The sequence below is a fragment of the Triturus cristatus genome, chromosome 6 (assembly GCF_964204655.1).
Source record: "Triturus cristatus chromosome 6, aTriCri1.1, whole genome shotgun sequence".
Classification (NCBI taxonomy): domain Eukaryota; kingdom Metazoa; phylum Chordata; class Amphibia; order Caudata; family Salamandridae; genus Triturus; species Triturus cristatus.
Window position 1 is genome coordinate 951,006,184 of NC_140589.1, and position 16,357 is coordinate 951,022,540.

Genomic DNA, 16,357 nt, shown 5'->3' on the forward strand with positions numbered 1-16,357 from the left:
TTTCCGATGGCCTACTGGCAGCACTTGTGTGTTATTGATGCAATTTAAGTCTGCTGCCTCTTGCACGCTGCCGGGGGTTTCACGACCATTGGCAGCCCCACCTTCGTCACTAGCCCCTTTTTGCTTAAGAGAATCCCGCTGGTTTGATAGCACCCACATGGCAACTCCACCTCTGTTGTTCAGCCTTACTCCTCTAAAAGTAGCCCTCCCAGCCCCAGTGGTGCCTGGGGTGTTGAGTCGGAGTCTGACGATGCCTACACCAGCCAGGTGGACCCTGCCTTTTGCAGAGAACCCTGCCACTCTCAGGTTGCTGAGCTGGCGCCTGATGCACTCCCAGCCCATAAAAAACCTACTCATCGCCCTTTAATTGTTCTACCACGTTTTGATTTTCTGCCCCCTCCATTTGGAGCAGGCTGCACAGCTGACAGGAGATAGAACACCTGTAATTTGAATCCCCGGTGCACACAAATGTATTCCTCTCGTATTAGGGCATCCATTACAGGTGTTTAATTTGTAAATGAATAATTGATTGGGCCCTCTTCGCACCTATTGACCCGACCAATTACAGTACCAGCATAACTACGAAACCTCACACTTCTGCAAATGTGACAATTCAGACTATTCTAGGCCCCCAAAGATAAAAAAAATGGCTCATGCGGTAGGTATTAGTCATTTTTAATGCATAGCCCCCAATTTGGCAAACAGTGCCACCATGTAGCAGACTGCCTTAAGTGCCAGTGTTAACAAATTAAGTGCCAGTGCGGCATACTATAACCCACTGATTCAAATTAAGCACTGCACATAGTGCTTCTAGCATCTTCCCCGCCCACCAATCCTTCTTTCCTACCTCAGAGTGAAGCCCTGCTCCTTTATGAGATGTCGCCGCCCATTCTTAATGGGGTGACGTGGCAGCTGTTGAGTGAAAGGCAGTGACGGGCTAGTTCAGCTGTGAATGCCACTTGCTGACATATAAGTCGGAATTTGTTCCTCATGAACACTTCGGACCACCCATCATCCATACTAGATTCCTTGTGCAGCACTTATTCTGCTCCTGCAGATTATTATATGGATTGCAACAAGCTTCTTGCCTCCCGCTTCAAATCCCTATACATGAGGATGTTATTATGAACATGGATAAGGGAATCAGAGAGGCCAGAATGAAATTTACTCTTTTCAAAATTCTTCATAACTGTTACTGGTCACCACAAAAACTCAAGTCAGCAGGTTTACTACACCGATCTACCTGTTGGAGGTGCCCAGAGGAGGACTGCGATATACTACACATTTTATTCCGATGCCCAATTTTGAAGGAATATTGGTCTTCCATAACTGCATCTCTACACACAGCTATACAAGTGTCCGTTCCTTTAAAGAAAAATGTGTTCTATTACATGATGTAACTGATCTCCCATATCTCACAAGCCATACAAGACGATTGATAGCTATTGCACTCACTGTAGGAAAAATGTGTATATTAAGACATTGTAGAACACCACAATGCCCTATGACGAATGGCTTATTGAAATGTATAAAATAGCATCATATGAAAAACTCATTTATAGATTGCAGGACAATGTTGGAACTTTCATCCAAATTTGGAACCCCTTTCTAGCTAATTAATGTTCTATTTCTGGTAATATTTCAGATTTTTCTTCTAGTTAAAAAACTACAATAAGTGAATTACTTCTGTTTTCATTTCCTTATTAATTCATTACCGGCATTATTTATATTCATGCTGTTGATGTTATCATTAGGACTGTTGATGCTGTAGCCAGTAACACTGTTATTTGAATTAGGGCTTACTGTTCACCTATTTGAAATTGTTGAGTTAGTGGGAATATCTTCAATTGAAATATTATATTTGTATGATATTATCGCTACTATATTCCGACTATCTATAATACATGGTTTACTACATACTGTATACTATCTTTATCATCTCCTCCCTAGTCCACCTTTCCTATTTCTTCCTTTCCAGGTTTTATGAGTACCTCAACTATTGTATCTTTTGATATCTGTATTGTCCTTTTTATATTTAAAAATCTGAGAAGGTAACATTTCATAGTAATTTTGTGTGGCCATAATTTGATTTGTTTATACTCCTTTTTCTCAATATACATATACAAAAAAAAAATCCCTATACATTTGTAGAGCGTTTCACGCTTTCAGTTTGTTTAGTGTGACTCTGACCCAGTAAAGTGGGCGGTCTGAGCAGATATTTGCTATTGAGTACTTGAATCCCCAGCAGTAGTGCCAATTGCTTAGGTAATGCTTCCAGGCACTTTGATCAACTATATCCTCTTTGCTTTGTCAGAAGGGGAGGGTAATCTGTTGTCCGAATTGGAGGCGATGGAGAACTACCAGCCCTTTGTATTAGTTTGGGCTCCTTGTTAACCCTGACTTTACCATGTGTGGAAAAAAAGTATGTCACATGGGATGAGGTTACATGTTCTGGGACCTGAATGTAAGGACTCCCTCTCAGGCTATCCCAAACTGTTTAGGGGTCAGCCTGCAGACTAATAGGCCTCTACAGAAAATTCATATACATGGTTCTGGATGCCCTAGCCAAGCAGCATGCCACCCGCCCTGATTGTAACATCATACTGCAATAGGGAGCCACTTGGGAGGGTGAAAGTACTGTCCTGTTTGAGACATTTATTGTACCTTCTGGTGGTGGGGGTATTCAGGGTCTCCCTCACACGACACCTTGTGATATTTGTACATCCATACTTGGCTTTTTATTTATTTATGTTTATTCCTCCACTGTCCTTAGAGCCAGGACCTCAAATGTAATGTCATTCTGGTTGTTACTCCCGCATCAATAGCAGCCACCACTGAAGCCACCCCGCAAACACAGGGATGCCAGGTGTGCCCCCGTAAGAAGAGTGCCCCCCATCTCCACAATGAGTGAAGTTTATGTATACTGATACTATCACTGCAGTGTTATCAGTCACGGAATCACCTTCATGTGATGGCCACGGGCTGATCTTGCAGTGTGGTATGAATATATGCTTGTAGCCTTGTTGTCTATAATGTCAATCCAGAGCTGGGCCATGGCCACTAACAGAAAATGTCAGACAGTTATGATCCTGTGAGCTTCAGGACACCTAGTCTAATTCCTCTGCAGAGTGCCATCACTCCTACAAGTACTCCTGTGAAATGGAAATGAACCTGATTCAACAAGGTAGCTGCAACTTGCACCCACCTTTGCCCCACGTGACTGATGGCGCGGTCATTCTAATGTGTTTGCACTGCCCTAAAGGCTGTGAGTCGTTACCAGTACAAATCGACTTGCAAAAATGTGCAGGTTTGCTCTAAAGTCTTGCTTCATCATTCCTTTTTTTCATATTCATTTCCATTACTGCCACTTCTCGTGCGGAAACCTCACCCCCATTTTGGGTGTATGGGGGCTGGATTTTAAAGCATATTCAATTTGTGTTGTTCCATGACTACATCCGGTAACTGATCAGGTAACTCAACACAACTGGTTTTGAATGATGCAAGTGCAAGTCCACGCTGTTTGCTTAGTTATTAATGAACTACACTACCCTATTTGCACCTTCAAGCGGCTACAAAGCCCAGTTAAATCCGAAGATGCCCAGATCAGGCCTGTGCCAAGTTTGCAGAGTTCCGCTAAGCAGATCTCTGAGAAGTGACAAAAGAACTATGCAAAGCTACATGGAGTTACGCGAACAGTGGAGTGCGTTACCTTGTACATTGTAAAATCAGCACGGATGGTATTACACACAGCACCAAAGGGCACAGCTTCTTCCTGTCATTCGAGTAAACGTTCTACTTGAGCGGCAGTTTCCTCAACGTATATGGAAGGTTTCTCAACGCGAGTGGCAGCCACCATCTGCGACAGCCCGCGTTGAGAAATCTCGCTGGGAAGCAGTCTAGCATTGGATTTTCCCTGCTCGTGCTCGCCAAGTTAACGTTGGTGTGAACGAGCAGGGAAAAAAACTCTGCCCCGCTGTTCAGAGTGCACAAAACTCTGCAAACTCAGCAAACAGAGCGGAGTTCACCGCCCAGGCCTCGCCCAGATTTGAGACAGAAATAAAAGCTTGCGAAATTGGGTTCCCCATTTGTAAACATGACATTTACTCCTCAGAAATGGCCCCTAAAATACATCCTGACTGGTGAAGGTACTTAACTTTGCCAGTGAATGAAAGTGAAATTTTGCCTGCTGGACGGAAAAACAAAACAGTGTGCTGTCCACAGCACCAAAAGCATTGTCGTCCATTGGTATAAGGACAAGCAAACCAGGACTGCGTCACTAGACAAACCAGAGGCAATGTGCTGCGATATGATGCTGCACACGTATTAATGTCTGTCTAAGTACGCTGTCAGTCAAATGAGGCCAGACAGCGGCCGGAAAACACAAATTCTGCCCCCAGCTGAATCTGCAAACAGCCACAGATCATTAAGAAGGTTGCATTCCTTGCCAGAGATGGCAATCCCTGGTAGTCAGGTCATTGCAATCAAACAGTGCTTAATTTGAGTCACTGGTTTCCAGGATTCAACAACGGTACTTCATCATCAACACCAGCGATTATGGTGCGAACTCTACCCAAAGGTGCACTTCTCATGAGAACTTGTTAAGCACACATTCATTTTTCATAGGCCCGGGAAATTACGTGATTTTCCCAGGATGTTGATCCTATCCTGAGACTTGAACCTAGTTCCCCAGCTCCACAGTCAGCATCTCTGGCCCTTATGCCACATCCTCTCCCCACTTGTGGGGTTTTGGTTAGTTCTGTTATAGACAGCGCTAACAGGAGCAATGGTCTGGTGGAAGCTGCCTCCTGACGAAAGCCGCAACTTATTGTTTCACAAATTAACCACTGCAATCAAAGCTATCGATACCAGAGGGGCAGCAGGGCTTTAAATCTATACCTCTTCCAAATAAGTCTTCCATAATTACCTCTAAACTACCGTTCGTTAGCAGGCACTCTGATGTCACCTGTTTGTGGTAAAATGAATAAGACTATCTGTACAAATCATACATCAAGATCATCTGGCCAGTAAAGTGCTCACGCCCGCAAATGTGGCATAGTTAGCCCAATTGCCAATCTATTCCAGTCCGACCCAGCGTGAATCCCAAGTCGTAGCCTAGGTACATGTACCTTGGACCTTCGGTCTGTGTTACAAACCGTACCTGACGGGCAGCGAATAGTGTGTGTACTATTAAGGCTGGCTGCGAGAGCCGCCGGCAAAATGCTTTGCCTGATGGCTGACCCACCACCACTTGCATTGTTTCTCTTTGCATGCTTAAAATCAAATGTCCTTTGTGTCTTAATGCAGCTAGTAACCAATTAATGTGAATACCCGCCCCGCACCTGTTCCTCGATGTTTCTGACCGAGAAGCAACACAATACTCCTGCTCTGGATGAATGGCCAGTGCAGACAACTCAGCATATATCTGGCCGTTTCTTTAGCGTGAACTCGACCCAAGTAATATGGGGCGGTCCATATGAGCAATAATTACATCACAGAAGGCACTTCATTCTTAGGCAGGGGGAGATATCGCAATTGTGCCCAGAATCTCAGGATGTTTATTTAACTGACGCAGAGACTCAAACTTGTTCCCCCTGTTTGCGGTCATCCGCTCTGGCCCTAGCGCCACTTCCTCTCACATCAAAGGAGGGATATGAGACCATAATTTTCAGCAGTAACTCATGCGACACTGCTTCCGCTGGTTGTTTTAAGCATCTGATAATCGGGCTTTTGGGAACAGCAGACCGAAGGGAGGTAAGTCCCACGAGGTGGGGAAAGAATGTGCGCAGTCTAGTTGACCGTGTGCTTTGGGCTACATCTAGGAAAAGATGTAGCCGAAGGGTTATATAGTCGGCCATTTTAGAGCTGCCACCCACCATCTTTGTAGGTCTCGCCTGACCCAGCGCATGTGCTGGTCTAGCGAGACTTTTAGTAAGGGCTTCAAAAAATGCTACCATGGCCGGCCTTGCGTGCATGTGCTCGGGCGTGCGCTTACGAGCAGAGGCGCCATATGGCTTTCCTCGTCATACCCATTAAGCGCATTGCTCGCCGCGCTTGATCGCGATCACTTTCACTTTCGCGGCCGCTTTGATGTTCTCTGTGAGCCAGTATTTTCACGGCCGCGTTACTTTTACGGCCGTGCGCCTATTGAATGAATTATTTATGTCTATTGATGTTGTTGACCTTGTTATAGTGATATCCAACAGTGTCAACATCACAAACAAACAAACTTTATGTCATTTTGCTTTACGCCACTGCTGCTAGTGGTTTGTGTAGTCATGTTATATTATGCCATGTATATTGAGAGAGGTCTCCAACCGGTCGATCGCGAGCTACCGGTAGCTCGCCAACAACCTGCCAGTAGCTCTCGGTCAATGCTCACTTTTGTATCCTATCGTTGTCATTATGTTTATTTTTAGGCCTTTTGGCCTCTTATCTGTTCTTGCCGGTGTTACTTCTGATGTCTGATGTCACACCGCTGCCATTGGCCATTAAGGTATCTAGGGCAGGGAGAAGCAGGTGATGTCAGATTGCCTATCCTCGAGACTTACAATGCGTATTACAATGTGTACATCGCTGTGGCCTTGGGGTTGGCTGCGTGATTCAATCAAACGGAGACACGCTCAGCCCTGCTGTGGCCTCCTTGGTACCACGTGGCCTGTCACAGCATGACCATCACCCAGCAGTGCCCACACATGGATCAGAGGGGCGGTGCTTTGCCTTTTATTTCTGGCAAGGCGCGCAGAGTGTTTGGAGTATAGTAGACAATGGCAACTGCAGCTTAAATTTGCTGTTCCTAGTGCCAGCCTCTGCTATGCTCAAGTTCAAGTAGCACCTTTTCACCACGTGGGACAGAGGAAGTCGTACTCTTTGGGGGCTGTATGGACTAGGTGTCGGAAGATGCATGTTTTACTTTTTAATCCACCCCAAGCTCTGGCAGACAGTGATTGCTGCCCCGTGAAAACAGGAGGAACACTGACCTGAGCCCTCATGTGGGAGGTGGAGGGTGCGTAAGGCAGACTGTCGCCCCAAGATCGTATAGATCAGGGGCCCTCTCCTGACAGGCATACATTTTGGAGAGGCTGGGGCACACACCTGTTGTATAATAACGCTGTTACCAGCAGCGCTGAGCTGTCTTTAAAAGAATGCTGCTGCAGTTTAAATGACTCCTCTGCACTGGCAGGCAGCATGCAGTCTGTGCACTCTCCGGAGCCCCAGGCCCAATCAAGAGAGACGTCCGTGCATCTTTGCCTAGCGTGACGCCAGCAGCAGAGCACCAGCATTGACTGAGGCCACAGAGGGACGAGTGATGCCTGCAGCCAGCAGGGTCCTTGACATGATACCACCTTCAGACAGAGAGCCGCTGCCCCTGTTGTACGTAAGGCCAGGTTATGGTAAGTCTACAAATAATTACCTGGGTGCACTTTGTTCAGAACCAAATACGGAAGTCATATGTTTAGTTCACAACAAGTCTTAAGTAGTTTGAAAAACCTTGGCCATGAGGTGCGGCCTACATGTGTAATCGTTTTTGAATTATGCTTGGCCTTAGCTCGCTGTGTAGTATTTCACAGAGAGGCATCTGTATTTATAAACTAAACATTGTATACTTAAGAACAGCTCACTCACAGATGAAACAAATGACCTGTCAATGTGCTAGTGAGTGTTTGTCCAATTTGAACCTTCATTTGAAACGTCTTGGGCTGAAAAAATGGTTACTATTTAATAACAATAAAGTATGCATATCAACCTTCATTTATCCTATTTTTTGTTATAAATAGACAGTGTCACCTTCTACTAATGTTCACAAAACCATTCATTTTGTGCAGTGAGTTTAAGTCTATGACCAAACTACCTTATTTTGAAACTATATAAAAAATATACTTTCCTCTTTAAAGGGAGAGGATATAATTGAAGTTATTTGAACTGTAAATTCGGTAATACTTTTTAAAATATTTCGAGGCCTGCTCTGTTTTAAGGTCAGACACTGTGGTTCGTGACCTTCCATTTCAGGGGTTTCACATCAGTTTCAGAGCTTTTCCTGAACTTTTCGTGTCTCAGAAGTGGGTAATTTGTGGTATATTTTTGTTTACGGATATTATTGCTTACATTTCAAACTTAGGCAACCTGAAAACTTGGCAGCTGTAAAGTTGTTCCTGGCCACAAACTGGACCCAGGAACATCATTTTACATTTCTTTTCAATAAAATTAAATGAAATGATGAGTGAAGTATATAATAATTTCCTGGCTTCTGTTTGTGCCTAGGGACAACTTGGAAGAGGTCGCTTATTTTAAAACAAAATCCCTCTTTAATTTAATGAAATAATGGGAGAAATTTAAAATGAAGTGTAAATGTTATGACACAATGAACATAAGGTTCAAAACTTCACTTTAAATGTATGCCATTTGAAAAAAGTACCCAACCCCTGTAGTGGCTATATTTTTTTGCCACCAATGAACTGGGAAAGCTGGGACATGAACCAAGTTAGGTGTATGACCCCTTCCTTTGACGAGCACAGGTATGAAAATATTGAAAATAATGACACAAAAGTCATACAAAAATAGTATCTTTTAAATAAAAAAATTACCAACTTTTATTTCTCCAACATGGTGAAGCATTTCATCGGAGCATCAAATTACACCACTGCATTAAAAGGCATTTTTAAAAGTGATCGTTTTTAAAGATGAAACAGTCATGGACTGCCACCGTCCTTCATGACAATGCTATATTAATGTACTAAGAGGCAGGTCATGTGTAACAACTTTATAGTCTGTTAGGGGAGAATTTTGTACAGTGCACACCCTGAACTCAAGCATTTCAAGTTACCGTTATGTGTAATAAAGAAAAAGAAGGCACGATGTATTAAAATAGTTGTATCACAGCATTTATATTAAGAGCTGTGGGGCACCGAGGTACTTACCTACATGGCCAGCAAGCTGTGCCATGTAGGGTGTGTGGTTGGTATGGTGTTGTCATTGTTTTGTGATCCTATGTGGAAGTGTTTCCGTGTCATGGGTGATGACCACAGAGGTGCCTTTACTGTGGTATGGGACGGAGCAGTGTAGTAGATGACCAGGTATGAGAGACAGATGTTCACTTTATGGTTTTCAGCTCTGCAGGTTCTGTATAATGTCTTATGATTGTAGTGTGCTTAGCTGGTGATTGCAGAGGCCATGATCACACAATTTGTTGAAGAGGGAGACTGGGATTGGTTTTCTGGTTTTATGATGTGCATTGCATATACTAAATGGGTAGCTCCATCTTATAGAGGCCCTGTAGTCAATGAAGCTGGGAGTGGGGGCACTCTGGGAACAATTCGCGAATTGCTCAGCATTTAGTAGCTCATGATGATTTTCACTGATCAGAAGTAGCTCCCACTACAGAAAAGGTTGGAGACCTCTCCCCGGATGCAATACCTGTCTTGTGGTCCTTACTGTTACAGTACCTTGTCCTTGAAGCAAGTTGGAAAACGTTTCTCCACCACCTTTGGTCCTCATTCCAAGGACTGGGAAAATCCACATTTGAGTTTAAAAGGACTCCAACTCGGGTGCTCATTGCCACCGAGTATTTTGTGGTGGATATTGTGCAGGCAAATTGCAAGAAATACGAGTTTGAGATACACGCGGAATATTACATTGCAACTTTTCGCTGCTCGAAAGTTCTAACAAAGTTCCCCGGAAACTAAACTAACTTCCCGCACGCATGTGTTGTTATCTTAAACCCTTCGGTGCCCGCTCCTCCCTGTGTATCGAAAACAATGAATTAGATGTGGCAGCGTTAAATTGCTTTAGAATATTGCACGTGAATGTAAGAAGTATTCGGACAACAGGTTACCCCAGTCTTACCCGGTTTATTTATATTTCGAATCGCAGCAGAGATAGGCTTACTACTGTCTTCTAACTGAACGTGTCAATTGTTTTTGTAAGTAATTGTTCGCCTGTGTACTTTTTTAAGTAGCATTAAATGCATTGGTGCTGGCACGTGGTAAGAGGCGCTATGAAGCTCTGGCAAACTTCTCAATCTATGGAAAACTATAAAGTAAACAATAATTGTAATGTCCCAACCATCCAGATAAAAATGCTAAAACTAGTGAGTAAGGTGTATAAATGAATGAATAGGTGGATGGATGGTGAATGGACGGGTTGTGTGAGTTGATGGCTATCTTCGGAAGGTTGCCAATCTACATTTCAACCAGAACCAGGGTGTAAATAAACAGTATCGAAAGTTACAAGCAAAAATCTGGAATAACACTTCGTGAACGCAACCGGTGGTAGATGTTTGCAAACACCCTACCCCCTTTGCCATCCTCTCTCGGCCCTGGCAGGTGCTGTCCAGCTCCGGCGAACTCACTGAGAGCCACTCGGATTTATTTTTAGGTTGAATCTAGCGCTCGCAAATGTGAATCCCCCGTTTCTCCTCACCTTCATTTCAACCCCCTCCTTGGTGCCCCTTTGTTGTTCGTTGTCTCCCTCGCCCGAACACCACTTTCTCTCTCGCTTTCCCGCCGACTCTGTGGTTGTGTTCCCTCTACGCTCTTTTAATAATCTGGGTATATTATTCACCATTTTTCAATTCCTCACTATTCCCTTTTCTCTTTTGCTGCCTAACCGTCTCTCCACTTTCTCTTCCGATGCCCTTCCTCTTTCAGACTATCTTGTTTGTGCTCAGTATTCTGTTCTTTCTCTTCCCGTAACTTCGCCTGCCTTATGTTAATTCTTTTTTAATAGGATTGTTCAGTTGTACATAATGTATTCTTGGTTTTATATAAGATAACAAAAATGCTTATAACACTTTATTATAACTTTTCAACATAGCTTAAAAGGAATTGGGAAAGTCAATAGCTCTGGCTCAACACTTATAAGGTCCCAAAGGCGGGACCTATTGGCTATGCCAATGCTTGTTGTACATGTAGTGAGGCTAGTCAAGGGATTTTTTCCCCCTGCTCAGCTCTCCCAACCCTTCGTTTTGTAGTGTGTTGAGACAGGCTTATTCGTATGTGCTGCTGGTGGAGGCAGGCTATAGGCAGGAGGTGTATTGGTAGTCGCTGTTGGACAGGCGCATAGACGGGGCGGCTGGCACTCAAAGTTAGGTTGTGTAATATAAGTTAAGCAGGCAGAAAGGGGGGGGGTGTCTTAGAGAACTCATCGACAGCCCTAATGTTAAAATGTTACATCTTAGGGACACCAAGTTAAACACAGGTTATTTAGTTCACTGCTAGGCAGAAGGGGAAGTTTAAAATGTGACATTAAGAAGACAATAGGCCTGGAGGTTAAAGTTGTAGGGTTTGTATACAGGAGGTGGGGTTAGGGGTATGGAATGTAGGTTATTTGATCTATAGTGAGGTTTTCGTTCCGTAAGGCCTTAAGCTGAGGATGTTTGTGTGGCACATACCTGCTTCAATAAAACTGCATTTTTCACACATATAGCGAGTCAGTGGTCTGATTGGGCCCCATTTCACCCAACTAAAGAATATCAAAGCCATGTACGCAAGCTGTGCAAGCTAGTCATTATCAAGTGTTTAAATTTGATTCACCTAGATGCACCACTTTTGGACAAGGAGCAGCACAAGTTCAGACAAAGAGTACAGAGGGAGTCTGGCAGTGTGCGGCAAACTCCACATGTTGCAACAGCGAAACACTGCCTGGAAGGCCTCCTACTGCCTGCTTCTATGGCCGGACAGTGTGCACAGGAGCCCAAGCGCGGGTGGCATTTACAATGCCACCACTCACTGCCAGGGAAAGTGGGTGCTGCTTCAGCCCTGCAGGAGGTGCATACATGTGCTGCCTGTCCAGTGCCAGTAGTCAAGGTTGGTTGGATGTGGAGGCGAGAGTTACCCCTGACTGCAGAGTCCTGGATTGCCGGGGCTGACTGGACCCCAGGGCCCCTGCTCACCCGGAGACTGCCTTATGCCAAAGAACGCCTGGGCTGCCCGAATCTCCCCATGTTCGGTGTCATCCCGGGGTGTCTGCTGCTCGTTGTGTCCCGCCTGCCTCAGAACCTGGATCATTCACCGTGGGAGCCTGTTCATGCAGATAAATAAACCCCATAATGTGTGCTGAAATCCAACACATGTGGCTGGTCTTTGGAACCCTTTAACTGCTAGGAAGCCAGTATAATGCGGCACCCTAACCAAAGGGTAAGGGGTCATTCACGGTCCCCCTGTACCAGACTCAAGCGACGCGGGGCAGAGACGTATCAGTGGCATGACTTGCTGGTAAGTCGCTACTGGCTAACCAGAAAAAAATGGCATTTCGGCCATAATTTAACATCTGGCACCTAAGACAGTATGTCAGCCTACCTCATTTGCGACCCACGCTCACCTTAGCGAAACCAATGCAAAGCCCGAACCTCTGCCATGCTCACCGCGAACAGCTTCGGGGGAACATTTGTAGTCAGCAACTGACCGCTGATCCCGGATCTCAGCCTTTTAGGTTTCCGGGGGTGAGAAGGTAGGGAGCACACCCTCCTCCTGGTATTGGTTCTTTTTAAAAGGATATCTGCCCAATCGTAAGCACTGGATTTCCCACGTCAAGGTGTGGATCCCTGCTCAAAGTGACTGTATGCCGTTTTGTATGCTTACCCACCCCATATACCCTCTCACTGATGCCTGTATGTCCTGGAGCCTCCCCGGCTCTCTCTTCAAAGATGGCTTAGAAGTGTTACAAAAACTATCATAAACAGGGTTAAGTGAAAGTAAAAAGTGTACTCAGCAGCAGCAGGGGCCGAACATGCCCCATAGAGCCCTACTTCCAGGTGGGAAGTACTGAGCACTGCGCCAGTCGGGCGCTTGATAAGGAGCTTTTCGATCCCACAGCGTGGGATGCCAGCAGCAGCAGGGGCTGGACTACATGCCTCAGGGAGCCCTGCTTCCACGTGGTAGGCCCTGAGCACCATCTCGGTCAGTTGCTTGAAAATTAGCTTTTCTGTCCCACTCCGTGGAACGCCAGCAGCAGCAGGGGCCAGACTACGTACCCAGAGAGCCCTGCTTTCAGGTGGGAGGCAGTGAGCAGTGCGCCGGTGACAGCACTTGATAAGGAGCTTTTCTATTCCACAGCTCAGGACGGGCTCGGGTGAAAACCAGGCGCCTCTTTGCCCGTCATCGCCCCACAGCGATTGGGTCACCCCCCTTGGCTCTCTCCCCAAGACCGTTGCAGGTATCTCTCGATTTGGTTGCTTGTTTATCTGATTTTTTTATAGCAGCTTGCTTGCCTAAAGTATAGGCAAAAGAAGGCTGATCCTAACAATCCTCCGCCCCTCCCTCCCATGGCACCCTGAGAGCTTCGACTATTGATGGGTTTTTGGTACATGATGTGAGGGTCATTTCGAAGGAGATAGAACTTGCGAAGCGCCGCCTCTCTTTGACTGAGGATAGCCTCTTTTCTCAGCTCTAGACCTTTACTCCACCTCTGGGCAACACCATATCTTGCCCTGCACAGGCTGAACTTGAGACATCCACTCTGGCTGTCATTTTCTTCTCCCAGCTGAACCTACGCCTTTCACCTGTGTCAGACGATGTATTTGGACATGCACAGGTGTCTCCTCGTTCACCCTGTTCAAGCTCTGCGATAAAGTGTAGGAAGAGGTTTGCCAAATCTAAGATGAAACCCACTATGACTAATGCAGAGACCTAAACCATGGGTACTCAATAGCAAGACTTGAAATCTGTGGACGATCTAGTTGGCTAAGCTCAATGCTTTACTAAGTGTCAAATTTGACTCCATCAATCTAAGACTGGCTACTATTGAAGCTAGATTGAACAAAGCACTACAGTGAAATGACTCCATCAATCTAAGACTGGCTACTATTGAAGCTAGATTGAACAAAGCACTACAGTGAAATGACTCCATCAATCTAAGACTGGCTACTATTGAAGCTAGATTGAACAAAGCACTACAGTGAAATGACTCCATCAATCTAAGACTGGCTACTATTGAAGCTAGATTGAACAAAGCACTACAGTGAAATGACTCCATCAATCTAAGACTGGCTACTATTGAAGCTAGATTGAACAAAGCACTACAGTGAAATGACTCCATCAATCTAAGACTGGCTACTATTGAAGCTAGATTGAACAAAGCACTACAGTGAAATGACTCCATCAATCTAAGACTGGCTACTATTGAAGCTAGATTGAACAAAGCACTACAGTGAAATGACTCCATCAATCTAAGACTGGCTACTATTGAAGCTAGATTGAACAAAGCACTACAGTGAAATGACTCCATCAATCTAAGACTGGCTTCTATTGAAGCTAGATTGAACAAAGCACTACAGTGAAATGACTCCATCAATCTAAGACTGGCCACTATTGAAGCTAGATTGAACACAGCACTACAGTGAAATGACTCCATCAATCTAAGACTGGCCACTATTGAAGCTAGATTGAACAAAGCACTACAGTGAAATGACTCCATCAATCTAAGACTGGCCACTATTAAAGCTAGATTGAACAAAGCACTACAGTGAAATGACTCCATCAATCTAAGACTGGCTACTATTGAAGCTAGATTGAACAAAGCACTACAGTGAAATGACTCCATCAATCTAAGACTGGCTACTATTGAAGCTAGATTGAACAAAGCACTACAGTGAAATGACTCCATCAATCTAAGACTGGCCACTATTGAAGCTAGATTGAACAAAGCACTACAGTGAAATGACTCCATCAATCTAAGACTGGCTACTATTGAAGCTAGATTGAACAAAGCACTACAGTGAAATGACTCCATCAATCTAAGACTGGCTACTATTGAAGCTAGATTGAACAAAGCACTACAGTGAAATGGAGTGAGGCCAAGTATTTCTGCTGTACATTGGCTGGGGGAGCCTGGAAGTTGTGTAAACCCTACTTCTGTTAATAGCTGCCCTGCCAATTCCTCAGTGGGTGGTCGTTATTTAACTGTAGGAATTTCTAGCCTTCCAGTGGTTTTGGAGGCTGGCCAACGAAGAGTTGAGAACACTGCCCACTCTAGGAGCGGTGCCTTCTCAGGTAGCACCCAGATACAGAAATTGGGGGCACGGGTGCCACATACACGAGGGGAGGGAGAGCCTGCATTACACCTACTGCCTGCATCCTGCCCATAAATGATAGGGCTGACACATGGGTCTTTTGAAACCACCTCCCAGCTAAAAAATATGGTCACTCATTGGCCAAGTCAGAATACAAATTATTCTGTTTCCCTGATGATATCTCAATGGTTCGCAGAGTCGGGTGGGTCGGTTCATGCTCCAAATGCTTTGATTGGGCCTGTGCCGTTGTTACATGGACGCGGATTGACGCGGTTCTCCCCGTAGCATGCCATTCATTCTGGAGCCACCTGGACATTAATTGTCTTGAACTCGCTTACACTTCGTGTTGATTAACCGCCTCTTCCCTGTGGTGAGCCTTTTTTAACACGCTCAATGAGAATCAATTTGTTTCCACGCTACTCATTATATTGATTAAGTCTTTAATATATCTCTCCCTACGTTCATACAGAGAAGGATTTTTCGGTCTTTCCGTTCCCAATACAGACGTGTAACTGAATACACCCTATTTATATTGTCAGATCCATCATACTTATGGGGGTAAGTTGTTTGTATCATCGCAATATCCATCAATTTTGCAATATCCCTGATATGCAGCCATTCCTGCTAACAACTCCTCCCAACCTTCTTGTTCCCTCTCTATAGCACCCTGCTGGGCCCTATGTAAGTACTACCTTCCCCATCCCACTGAGTCGCTTTTTCCTTGGGTGTTTGCATTACCATCTGACAGTATTTCCATTCAAACCCAGGTATAAGAGTTGAATCCTTTTACAAACTCTTGATCCTTCACTACCACTCCTATTTAGGCCATTTATTTTCCTTTTCATTTGATTTTAGGTGGCCCACATTCATAGGTCCTGATGAGACCTTGTATTTCGTAAGAGGTCGAAACGTCGTCGGCACAATTAGAAAGCGAACCACTGTATTCAGCCTCCGTCATTGTTACAGGAGACTGTGAATGTTTATTGCAAAATTAATTAGATGGTCACTTTTTGCTTCTTTGTGTTTTTTCGAAACCTTTATGTATGTCACAACTTGTCTCCTTGGTTTATAGGTTTCACTTTTCACTTGGGAAACCATACACGCTTCTTGTAAATGTTGTGGATTTTTTCATATAAATTACAATACATTTTACCTACTGGGCTTTCCAAATGCTTTGTTGAATATTACTACATCTTCTCCTAGATTATTGCCATTGTGCTGAATTAGTATCAATATTAGAAATATTAGGATTATTTTCATATTGTTTCCACAGGTACCATTGTTTCCTTGTTATGTAATATGTACCCTGGTTCCGTGTGAGTAGGGTGGTCCTTGTCTCCTTTGTATGCCAAA

The 16,357-nt window shown here is 44.6% G+C and overlaps 1 protein-coding gene across 1 annotated transcript in view; it reads left to right on the forward strand.

Moving 5' to 3' along the window:
• Positions 1-16,357, forward strand: part of LOC146820828 (pantetheinase-like) — a 123,796-nt gene that overhangs the window by 66,351 nt on the left and 41,088 nt on the right. The gene's annotated exons all lie outside the window — the stretch shown is intronic.